Raw genomic sequence first — 13,946 nt, forward strand, 5'->3', positions numbered from 1 at the left:
AGCAGGGGAAATCCGTTGAAGTTTACTTCACTTCGGAACATTCATTCATGGATTTGCGCTGCGCAGCGTCTTCACACACAGACGAAACTTACTAGAGAAGTGTGACATAATATATCTCTGTAAATAAATACTATTTAAATTCACGTCTCGCACACTTTAATGCCCTTTGTATGGAACATATAAGCTCGCTTCGAACTGGAATCATGGTGGAATATCCGGTGATGTACACTTCCCAGGGCACTTATGGTTGAATAGAACAAACGTCGCACATGATAAGAGATACATATGAAATGTGCAGAGCAGGAGGGTGCGAGGACTGTAATTGGGAACCGCTGATGTAGCCTATTGTAATGTTGTATCTGGTATTGTGGTCTGTCAGCGTATATGCGTTCAGGGGGTGTGGCTTTGGATGGTGATTGCAGGGAGGGTGGGACGTTTGCTTTCAGTGCTATCAGGCTAAAGTTAGATCTCCTACTGCACCTTTAAAAGGACTTAAAGGGAAAAAGAGAATTGCATCACTCCCATAGACTTCCACGAGAATGTGGAAGTAGCATGCATTGGGGCAAACAATAGTTTCAAACCCTGAATAGTTTCAGAGCTAAACCCCAATAATTCCAGTGTTTCCAAAGCACCCTGTCAAGTTGAAAATGTGTCTCATATATATCTGTTTGTAAAAAAAACTTTATTAACATTATAATTGCCCCACAAGGAATATATTAAAGGTAATAAGAAAAATCCATGGCATGACCCCTTTAATGCTAACTCTATGGTCCTTCCCTGTTTTTTTTTTTGTTGTCGTTTCCTTTTTACGTTGTCCTTTCTCCACTTCCCTCTGGGAATTACTGACATGTGGTTGCTCAGGCTTTGGAAATGACTGATGCATGTCCAGACCCGCTCTTAAAACTTGTAGTTATGACTCTATGGAAAAGTTCACAAATACACACGCTGACGAGCCTCACACCACAACATCCATGCAAGCCTTTACATAAGTTGTATGCAGACTGCAATGGCTAAAAGCTTCAATCACCTACTACACTGTTTTGTTCATAAACATTCTAACATTTTTTTCAAACTCTTGTCATCAAACTCTGGCTCTAAAGCATCCTCACACAAATGCTTCTCTCCAAACACCATCAGTATTGTTTCATTGCCACCCCTTGAGGTTTTTAACAAGCACGCATTAACCAAACCGTTAGTTTCTGTCTTTGCCAAGGCACAGAATGTGCTGGCAGAGCCCGACAGAGCTTTGAACAACTTTCAAGTCAACATGAAATCAAAATTGACCCTATGGCAACACTTTAATATAGTAGCATTACTCTTTTATCCTGCACCACTGAAATGTCTATGGAAGCCCATTACCATCACTGAATAAAAAAATAAATGAAATAAAAAATAAAATAGGTAACTGCGACTTTTTATCTCACAATTATCTCAGACTTTTTTTCAGAATTGCGTAATATAAACTCGTAATATAAACAATTGTCAGAAATGCGTGAAAACAATTCTGAGAAATAAACTCGTAATTCTCAGAAAAAAAGTCTGAATTGTGAGAAAAAGTAAGAATTGCAAGCTATAAACTCGAGTTTTAATCTCAAAATTATGCGTTTATATCTCACAATTTTGTCTTTATAACATGCAATTGCATGTCAGAATTACAAGAAGTAAACTTGCAATTGCAAGAAAAAAAGTCAGAATTGTGAGATAAAATGTTGCAATTACCTTTTTTATCTTTTAATCAGTGGTGGAAACAGGTTCCCAAAAACGTCACTTCAAAAAATAAATAAATTAAATATTTTGTATTGCAACTATATTGTGAACTATATTACAAGTGAACTACATTTACATTTAGTCATTTAGCAGACGCTTTTATCCAAAGCGACTTACAAACCCACAGAGCTCGCACTGTATTTTATGGTGGGCTGAGGGCGAGCAGAGGGGCTGCCAGATGACAGCGGTGGAGGAGGCAGGAGTGGGTGGGGGGGCGGATATTAGGTCCCCTTCCGCATTCCCTTTACCCAAATCCATAAATAGCTCACCCTCAGTCATGGTGCAGTGGGCAGAGCTCCTCTCCGTGATCTCACTGGCCACGGCTTTCTCCCTTGTGGTGGGTGTGGTAACCAGCTCTCACACCTGGTCTAACGTTACATGCAGCTCCTAGGCGATCCTCAGCTCTGTCGCTCCTAGATGTGATGGCTCGTCGGTGGCGGCGGGCTCCGGCTCTCTGTCATCGGTGGGCTCAGGCTTATGCTCCGCACAACGGGGAGATGGTGGGCTGGGCTCTGGGTCGGGAGTGGAACTGGCTAGATTCTCCTGGGAACAGGCGGGGGACGGAGATCCATTTCTCCCCAGAGTCCACTCCAAGAAGGCGGCGAATTCCGCTCGAGGACCATCTTCGGACGACAGTGCTCTGCACGCGGTGTTCAGGCTGGCGTCATAGAACGCGCAGAGCATGTCGTCCGGTTAGCTGGTGAGTTCAGCGAGAGCCAGAAACAATTTGGTATGGTCCCTGAGCGAGCGCTCCCCCTGCTCCAGCAGGAGGAGGAGGAATTCGGGGCGAAGGAGGGGATCCATTAGGGCACACCATGGAAACAAAAACACTGAGAGGAACATGACCAAATAAGGAGACACAGGAAGGACTACGGGGTCAAAACAGGTACAAAAGTCTGACAGTTATATGCATCTAGCCCACACTTTCTTTTATGAAAGTACAATTTGAAGGATTCTCTCAGCATACTAGTGAAAAAGACTTTATACTGAAATTATACTTGTAGATTTAATTTAAATGAACAGAAACATCTCACTCACAGTTTACTACTGTATATATTATTTTTGCACGTTATGTATACTACTGGGTTACTTACAACTATTAATTTTTATACTTGAACCTTTGTACACTACCAGTGGCTCCACCCTTGTATTATTTACTTTAAGCAATTCCACCCAAAGCTGACTTGTTACTGTAAACTTGAGCATAAGTTTATAAGATGTATGTAAAACATACATCTGCCTCAAAGAAGCCAATATGTGTGAGAAAAAAAAAAACTTACACTTTAAGTATATCTCCATCAAAAGATTAAGGATAAGTTTAGGGCAAATATGCTTAGACTTTTCTGTGAATACTTGTCAGCATAAGCCACGTTTACTTAAGTATAATTTTGTTATATCACTGGTAATTACATAAAAAGTAGACTGAAAATATATTCTCTTATTTTTAGTTTATATGAAGTATACTTCATGAAATGAACTTAACCAGCATAAAATTAATCAATTCTATTTCAGTTATAATCCAAATCTTTAGACTTGAATCTTACAGTTATTGTACTCATTCATCAATTACCACCTCAAAAAGTGTTACAACACAGGTTTGACATCAGTGATGTCAAGTACCATTGGCTCTCGTGTGTTTTGGGACCAATTGCGACATGCCAAAGTTAGTATTTATCTTTTTGAAAGATGTTACCCTTATGAGACTATCTTGTTCTATTTGCTTCATTAATACATGTTCCTAGTCTTATCATGAATCATACATAAGTGCACAAACAAATTTGACCTTACATTTTCTGTCAATTATACCATAATCCTTAGAAATGAGTCACATTACAGAAGTTCATGTGCTTTCTTCCAGTCCCGCTGATGATGAACTAGAGTGGCGTGGTTGTTAAATGTCATATAAATCTTTCAGGGTGCTAATATAAGAGCCACAGTGGGCCGATAAAGCCGCAACATTCTGTGTTCTCAAACGAGCTTCATTCAACAGCTGCACTGGAGTCGACAGCTTCATGGGAGTTTATATACACTGTGAATTCTCCTCAAGGTCTAAGCCATTGTTCCTACACTGACATGTGAAGTGGTTACGCTCCATGTTTCTGCTTGTATAACAAACATGAGGTCTGTCATCTGAAACACTCACACATCCACAGATGGCGTGTTCCAGCGGTGTCTATAGCTCTTTGATGAGGTCAGACTGAAGCCAAAGCAGGTGTTTTATCTACCATGTAATGAGTTTCTTAAAGGGGCCATGACATGGATTTTTTTTTTATTATCATTTTAATGTTTTTTTTTAGGTTTAACTCTAACTTTTTTTTTTTTCACAATAAAAAGAAAAATAGAAAAAAAACATGTAAAAAATTATTCATTTCAACCCTCATTCTGACCCTTTGTCTGAAATTATCCGTTTTTAAGAAGAGGCTTCTTTAAAGGGATAGTTTACCCAAAAATAAAAATTATTTCATCATTTGCTCACCCTCAAGTAATTCCAAACCTGTATGAGTTTCTGTCTTCTGTAGAAGAAGATATTTTAATGAACGTTGGTAACCAAACGGTAGCCATTGACTTTCATAGTATGGAAGTCAATGGCTACCGTCAACTGTTTGGATACCAACATTCTTTAAAATATATTCTTTTACATTCCACAAAGATGACAGAAACTCATACAGGTTTAGAACAACTTGAGGGTGAGTAAATGATCACAAAATTGTCATTTCTGGGTTATCCATCCCTTTAAGGCTTGTCATTCAGTCATTGCATAGAAAACAATATCAATGTCCTCTCGCTACTGCACACGAGTAAAACATTATCAATTTGAAACTGTCATTTACAGACAAAGCACTATGAAATCATTTACTTACAGTTTGCGATCCAGCTGCTGTCAGATCCAGTATACTTCATCTTTCGACAACATTTTCATTTTCTGCAGTCAAATGCTCAGAACAAACATATAGTCCTCTGACATGATGCCATTAAAACAATTCATCCACTTGTTCCTGACACAGGAGTCCGTCTAAAATCTGTACAGAGATGCAAAGGAGATGTTTAAGGCTATGTCTATGCTAATCCGTATACATTTGAAACGACTATCTTTTCTGTACACAGTAAAATGGAAGTTTGATAATATACTAAGCTTTTCGAAGACATTCTTCCAAGTTTATAAATTTGAGAATGCCATTTTCAAATTATATAAAAAGGCAGACAGTTGTTGAAATCACTTCATTCTTTTCCATTGTTGGGGAAAGTTACTTTTAAAAGTAATGCATTACAAATATTGCTTTACTCTAAAAAAGTAACTAATTGCATTATTTAGTTAGGTTTAATGGAAAGTAATACATTACGATACTTTTGTGATAATTTTTGTCACCTGGGCTGGGCTTGCTTATTTGTTTTTTTTAAGGCAACTGTAAAGGACCTTTCACACCAAAAGTGAAATCAATGAGCCTCAGACTGAAGGAAATGCCTCTGCCTCTGCACTCCCGATTTCTCTCAACACTGGGACAAGAGAGTCAGTGAATAAATGGAAAAACAAAGTAACTTGCATTACTTATTCAAAAAAGTAACTCAGATATTTTGTTGTAATTTAAATAATGCAGTACTTTACTAGTTACATGAAAAAAGTAATCTGATTATGTAACTTGCGTTACATGCGATGTGTTAACCCCTCTTCTCTTCAGATAGGTTAGTTTTGTTGATAGTTGGTCAATCAAGTCCAACAAGCACTATTTGTATTGGGTAAAATTCACTCATACACCCTTGCAAATACAGCACAGGAACAGAAATCTGTTTTAAGTGTTCACATCAAAAAGAACAGTTAAAAATAAGTAAGTTTCCATGTGTCCTTAAATCCACCCTACTGTTTAACTAATCAAGCTCTTGTAAAAACTAACCTAAAAGATGAAAAAAAAAATGTTTTACTGCTAAACACATTTGCACTGTTTTGGTTTTACAAGAAAGCACAAAGTGTACATGTGCTTGTCATGCTAAAAAGTGATTGTTTGTCTTTCTTTGTTTTTAATCATAAAAAATGTGACACCCACAGTTCCATCATTCTAAATCACAGGCCACGGAGGATAATGAAAAGCACAGTGGTGAGGACACTTCACTGGAACGGAAAGGGAGTATGTCCTCATTTCACAAACCCACCACAGAAAAACTGATATACTGCAACAACACTACTGCAATGCAGAAACACACAGCTTCTTAGACAAACACATTTCTGGTGGGAAATGGTTTACATGTTGTAAACAGTTCAACAGTAAACTTTTACAGTTTTGATATATATTTTTTTAATTAAGTGAACTTATGCTGAAATATGCTGAAATCCCTTAAGCTTCTGTAATTAAATACTCTACTTTCCTACACTACAATTAATTTTAAATATGGTCAAGGTCCTGCATGTGACTCTTAATCTTAAAAATGAAAATTTTTGTCCAGTATATCCTTACCAACTTTCGAACCAAACCTTCAACCTTGGTCTAAATTCACTTGTCTCGGTTCCTCCTGAAGTCTCTTTCTCATCCACATAAAATTCAATAGGGAGTTTTATGTTGTCACCTTTGACTTACTCTCTTGAAGGATCCATTATCCAAGCATATGTCCCACGTAGGGTTGCAGATGCTGGATTCTATCCCAGTTTCTCAGGCCAAAAGGCCTACTTTTCCTTCCTGAGACTTTTCTTTTGACGTACTATTGTTATACTATCTTAATGCTCCTTTGGAACAATATGCATTGTAAATACATCTAAAGAAAATCCCATATACACTCAATCAGTGAGTACTTTGTGTACTCTAGTGCTACTTAAAAAAAAAGGCATAATATTTTGAGAATAAAGTTGAAATTACGAGAATAAAGTCATAACAATATGAGATTAAAGTTGTTATATTTTGAGAATAAGGTCATGGTATTTTTTTCACCCGGCCCCTCCTCCTCAGACTTGACGCAGATTGACGACACCAACAGGAACGAGCGCACTTGACGATGAATGAAATGAAATACGCTGTGTTTTCAGCCAACTGGCAACCCGGGGTGCCGAAATACAATTGGGTAAACTGGCAGTGGGCGGGTTTCAGAAACCAAAACAGAGCTCGACATTCCGGCCCGGAACGCACATATTCAAAGGAGAATAACTGACTGTAGCATTGTTTTTCAGATAAACAAATATGTTAACTTAGCATGTTTCTTAAATATCTGCAAACATATTATGGTATTTTTATGCTTTAGTAGAGTCAAAAACTTACATACAGCGCCTTTATACTTTTGATGTGCATTAACATTTCCTGAAGTGCAACCAACCTAATCTTGTTTGCTGGCTTTATGCCCCTTTTTACATTATGTAATACAAGTCTCAGGTGTCCCTAAAATGCATCTTTAAAGTTTCAGCTCAAAATATCCAACAGATCATTTATTATATCATTTTGAAAATGCCTATTTTGACTGGAAGCAGAAACATGCTGTTTTCGTGCATGTCTCTTTAAATGCAAATGAGCTGCTGCTCCCCACCCCCTTTTCCATAATAGAGCTGTGCCTATACCTCTGCCAAAACAAAACATCTGTTTGGTTTTGATTATCATGTCTATCTATTACATCGGCATGGGAGTACTAAACTCTCTTTCATGTCTTATTGAGCTTAAACTGTCAAATACACATAAGTTTACAAAAACACAGTCGGTTATGTCTGTGAAGGTAAACAGCTGGGAAAGAAATCGCATGTTTACAGTATATTAGATCTGTGTATTAAGTGGCAGCAGCGTAATATTCAGTACCTATACTGCTGTCAACGCTATTAAAGGGGTCATATGATGCGATTTAAATTTTTCCTTTCTCTTTGAAGTGTTACAAGCTCTTGGTGCATAAAGAAGATCTGTAAAGTTGCAAAGACTAAAGTCTCAAATCCAAAGAGATATTCTTTATAAAAGTTAAGAGTCAACCACACCTACCTAAAACAGCTCGTTCTAACACGCCTCCACATGTCTACGTCACGATGTGGGAAGATTTGCATAACGCCACCCAAATGTTCACGCAAAGAAAGAAGGTGTAACTTTTATTCTCGCTGTAGTATTGTTGTTGCTGCCGCCGCCATGTCGTGAAGGCGCTGTGTGTTTCGTTGAGCTGATCCGTGCTGGTCGCTGAGGGAATACATCAACTTCACGCTGTGGAGTCCAGCCCGGGGTCGTCACATGTGATTGCCGCAAGCCCTCCGGATGCTCCTTCGTTGAATCCGCCGGCCGCGTCATTCTCAAGCCCGCCGGCCGTTCCTCACTCAAGCCTGCTGTGTGTGACGCTGTGTTTCGTTGTGAAAGCGAAACTACTTTGTTTGGTCTTCCAAAAGAGGACACGACTAGAAATCAGTGGTTAAGTTGTATTTACAACACTGTTCCAGAACACTTCAACCCAAATATTCAGATGTGTGCAGCACATTTTATGGAGGACAGTTTCCTGATCCTAGTAGAGTAGATTACAATGCCAGCTGTTCTGACTCAGACTGTAAGTACATTGTTTATATATAAAGGATTTGCCACTGATGATTCAAACGCGAGTTTTGAGCAGTGTAGAGTAGGGCTTGTTGTTTGTCATTTCTCTGATCACAAATGCAGACATGGTTTTATGTTTACGTGGCGCGATGCAATGCAATGCGTAAAAAGACAGTATAAGTCATTATAATCCGTAATTATGTCCCCACTGGATGCAACAAATGCCTCGTTTATAATGGGTTTTAATGTTTTTGTCTCGTTGCTCCGGCCGGGACACGGCATCAACAGTATGGTGAGGGGCATAACATTTCCGTCACACGCTTGAGGTATTCGGCCAATCACAACGCACTGGATAGCTGGCCAATCACAGCACACCTTGCTTTTCAGACCGATGAGCTTTGTAAAAATCGACAATGTCAATGTCAAAACAATAATGTACAGTATGTGGAAAATAATGTGTTTTTTTAACCTTAAACCGCATAAACACATTTCATTACACCAAATACACAAAATAATGTTCTTTTTAGCAACATCATATGACCCCTTTAATATGAGACGACAATAAAATAAAAACAGAAAATCACTCACTGCTCTGGACTGAATAACATATAGCTCTGATAAGAAGACATTTCTTACTTGAAGGCTGCTTTTAAATGCTCTATCGTGAAGATAAACATGGTAGATTGTGTGCGTAAACCATAGTAAACCTTTCTATGCAGAACTACTGCAAGCTACATCCATTTGTACAGTGGTAGAAACATGACAACATTAGCAAAATATAAAATTGAATAACTATAATAAAGATAAACAAACATCATATCTAACATGTACCGAACATCATATCTAGTTAAACCTACAAACCTGCTTTTTTTTCTGGAGGGATCTTCTTCCCTTTTCTCCTTCTTTTCACACCTGGAAGATAACTATCACAAACCTATTCAGCCGAGCAAAGCATGTATTTTTTTATTACCCTTATCTGTCTATGTGCCTGTCTTTTTCTCTTTTCAAAACATAATGCCACTTTGAAGATGCTCCCTAACCCTTTGTCACCTCTACATAACTCCGTTTGATAGGGGAAGAACAAAGAAGAGGAATAGAGAAAGCGATATAAAATGGGAAGAAGAAAAAAACAAGACCACACGCACACTTGTTCACTGGATGACCATAAAATAATAATAATAATAATAATAAACAACAACAGTATTTATGCCATTATTGTCTATTAAAGAATTAGCCTGCCTCACTCACACAACTATACTGTGTTGGTCATAGAAGATCTTAAGGATTCATATATTAAGGTTCAAAGTGATATATCTTTTGATCTTTGAAAGAGGAAACCACAGTTTTCACATCAAAGGAGCGAATCAAGAGGGAGGAATGTTTTTTTGTTTTTTTAACAAAGGAGGCTTGATGACACATTGGAAGCTATTTTTAGTCTGTAGACATTCGTATAAATTGGTACATTGTGTCAATGTGTATTTGGGTCAGTCTGTGTGTATGGTATTGATGAGAGCGTTTCAGACTGGAGTTGGTATGAGTCAGTGTGTGTGTGTGTGTCTGGCTTGTGTTTGGAGGCATGGTCAAGGCTGACTCATAGTCAGGAACTCAATGAGGGATTTTCTAAAAAAAGAAAAAGACCAATTTAATTTTTGGAAAGCTCTTCCATTCACACTACCCTCCCTCCCTTCCTGCCCAGGACTCTTACTGTCTCTTGATGTCACTTAGCTTTCAAGCAGCCTGAAACTTTAGTCTTTGTGTCTAGATCAGTATTGGGGAAGCTACGTCAACCAGTTATTTAAAGGGGCAGTTTATTTTTTTTAATAAAAATCAGATCATGTCATTCATTTTCACAATCTGGGGTGTGTTTTCCATACAACAATGTTGAACAACACAACTCGTTGAAGTATGGTACATCATTGGAGAAATTAACCAACTAGTCATGACTCTTTCGTGAAATCCTCGTAACATGGTCTCAATTTGAACTGCATTGGTTTAACAGTTATATAGAGTAATATAGGTCATTAATGACATCACACACAGGTGGAGGAGCAATCACTTCTGCTAATTAATCGATTTGAGATCTCTGAGATGCTGCTGTAACAAACATAGCTACTACACTATTTTTGATCCCTGTCATTTTGTATTATTTGATGTCGGGATGCACTGATTAGGATTTTTCATGGCCGATTCTGATTGTTAATTTTTTATAGAACTGGCCTTCAACAAACGGTATACGCCATTTGAACGATTTTCGCCATTTGAAAATAGAGGCAAACACTGCATATTAATCACAATCCAAACAAAGATGCTACATGCATGTGGCATGAGCAGTTAATTGTTTTAATTCAATTAGATTAATTAGTGTCATTTGTGTGCAAATACTATGATCGCTGGCCAGTCGACTGGCACATCTCTATTTGATGTTTGATTCATCACAGGTTCTTCATGGAAGCTGCTGTGACTGCACAGAAAAATGGCTGTTGCTGCTGTTGACTGGCTATTTGAGACAATAGATATTTACATATAGAATATAAGACAAAACAATAACTGAATTTACACCAACAACCCTGTTCAAAACTTTACATGCACTTTATTCTTTGTACTGAATGATGAAAAACTGCAAACATTCACTGATGCTCCAGGCAACACACTAATTTAAGAGCCAGGCGGTGCGAACTGGACCATTGGTGACAATTAATCTTATTTTGTTTAAAGATATTCTTTCTTAAGTAGCCTACTGCCCTTAGGAATGTGCATAAGATATTTTCCCAGAAGACAAAATATGAATAATTTACCCCGATCATTCTGTTCAAAAGTTTACACTCCCGGCTCTTCCTTCTTGAGCATCAATCAATGTTTGCATGTTTTTTGTAATAGCTGCATACCTCAGAGTCCCTCAGTTGTCCTTAGTGTGAAAAGATGGATTTAAATGTCATACAATCAGCCACTGCTGGAAAAAGTTCAAGTATGCAGAAGATGCTGGGAAACCAAGAATGTGCAGGAGCTGAAGGATTTTTCTGACGAACAGTGGGAAGTTTGCTCAGGAGAAACTTTTATTTATTTATTTGGCTTGTGGATTATATACAGTGCCTTGGGAAAGTATTCATACCCCTTCGCTTTTTCACGTTTTGTTATGTTGCAGTCTTGTGTTAAACTGCTTCAAATTACTTTTTTACCACATCAATCTACACTCCATACACCATAATGGCAAAGCACAAAATAGATTTGTGACAACTTTGCAAATGTATTAAAAATACAACACTGAAATAAGTACATTGCATAAGTATTCATACCCTTAACTCAGTACTTAGTTGAAGCACCTTTACTTGAGGCAGCCCCAAAAAGACTTGAGGCTGTAAAGGTGTTTCAACTAAGTACTGAGTTAAGGGTATGAATACTTATGCAATGTACTTATTTCAGTGTTTTATTTTTAATAAATTTGCAAAGTTGACACAAATCTATTTTGTGCTTTGTCTTTATGGTGTGTAGTGTATGAGTGTAGATTGATGTGGTGGGGGTGGGGGAATTTAAAGTAGTTTAACATAAGACTGCAACATAACAAAATGTGAAAAAATAAAGGGGTATGAATACTTTCGCAAGGCACTGTATATAATCCACTCCACTACACCTGTGTGTAGTGTAAGTGGTAGCACAAGTCATCTGACATTTAATTTCAGAACTGCCACAATATGTACAATTATCAACCTGACAAAACGTTGCCCCATTTGTGACCCTGGACCACAAAACCAGTCATAAGGATCTTTTTTTTATGAGATGTATACATACATAGCTTCCCATTGATGTATGGTTTGTTAGGATAGGACAATATTTGGTCGAGATACAACTATTTAAACATCTGGAATCTGAGGGTGCAAAAAAATCTAAATATTGAGAAAATCATCTTTAAAGTTGTCCAAATGAAGTTCTTAGCAATGCATATTACTAATCAAAAGTTAAATTTGAATATATTTACAGTAGGAAATTTGCAAAATATCTTCATGGAACATGATCTTTACTTAATATCCTAATGATTTTTGGTATAAAAGAAAAATGCATAATTTTGACTCTTACAATGTATTGTTGGCTATTGCTACAAATATACCTGTGCAAAGATCACATGACAGGATCATGACATTTTAAAGATATCTTAATATGATTTTTGATTCTGGTTCTTTGGAGGCTTCATTTTTAAGGCTGTATATAGTTCACATTTTGTGAGAATGTTTATTAGACTCTCATAAAAGCCCATTCCCACAGTAGCATGAAACTACTTTGAGGAAGTTCGAAGGAAGGGGCAGAGAGAGTGTCATGACATGGGTCAGGAAATTCCCTCATTTCTGAACTATATTACCCCAGCCCTTCAGATTTAACCCTGAACTCCATCACCCCATTACTCACCGCCTGCCTCCAGCACTCACCAGCTAACAGCAGCACAAGTAGCAAACCACACTAACAAACCAACACTTAGAAATCTCAAAACTATGCATTTTATAAGACCTACACCAAATTCACACAGCAGCAGAATACAGTTGCCAGTCCAGTATTTGGGTCCTTAATATAGTTACGTGCACACACAGTTCAGTTATTTATGGTAGGTTAAAAATAAAAATAAAAATTATATATATATATATATATATACTGTATATATTTACATACATATATTTTCTTCTAATATATTTTGGATATTTTTTGTATATTTTTGAAAATATATTTTAAGTATATAAATATATTTTTCAAAAGCATTTAAAATATATATTTTGACAGTCCAAGAAAATGCATTTTCTTGCTCCAGAAATACATTTAAAAATGTATTTTGGTATATGAAGGCTGAAACTAAATATATGTCCTATTTCAAAAACATATTTCATTGAGCTTCATGGTTTGCAACATATATTTATATTTCAAATATATTTGGACACAAAAAATATATATATATATACAGTATATATATATTTTTTTTTTGTCATATGGGTGACAAACAAATTGTATAAACCAAACTAATTTTCAGGACTCATAGCTATACTTTCACTGAACTCCTACTGTGTGAACGGAACCGGACTGGACAACTATAGTGCAAGAGATGGAAAGAGCCACTTGTTATTTTGGGCAAATCATACTAATAGAGATGTTTACATTCTGCAAAGCATTTTCAGAGTGCATAAATCTTTAAATGCTGCTGTTTCTTGCAGTATGTGCCTCCCATTGTATCAGCTACTAAGGTAACATGTAACATTTCTTCTGTTTCTATTAGTCTCACTGAACTGCAGTATGTTTGGATGCATATTGTTACTGCTGTGACACTTTCTCCTCCGTTCTTGAGCCCACTCTCACAGGACGCCACATTCCTTTCTATTCCCAGTCCGGTAATGCCAAGCTATCCTTTGAACTGTCCAGACAAACATTTGTGTCAGTGTATGCATGCTTGTGTCATTTTGCTAACATGTCCATATTTGAACATGTCAAGTATGTTTGGGTTTCTTGGAATGTGTTCTAGAATGATCTATTTGTGAATTAATTCATCTAATGTTACAGTCATTTATTCCATTGTAACATTTTTCTGACAATTAAGCACATTTTCCTTTAACCATTAATGCAATGCAAATAATAAGGCGAGTTTTTCTGCATGTTACATCTTTTATAATGTTAAGAAATAGAGAGGTGCTCAAACATATCTGTATAATAATGTCACAAAAATCATTGTGACTA

Source organism: Sinocyclocheilus anshuiensis, unplaced genomic scaffold (genome assembly GCF_001515605.1).
Source record: "Sinocyclocheilus anshuiensis isolate Anshui unplaced genomic scaffold, SAMN03320099.WGS_v1.1 scaffold853, whole genome shotgun sequence".
Taxonomy (NCBI): domain Eukaryota; kingdom Metazoa; phylum Chordata; class Actinopteri; order Cypriniformes; family Cyprinidae; genus Sinocyclocheilus; species Sinocyclocheilus anshuiensis.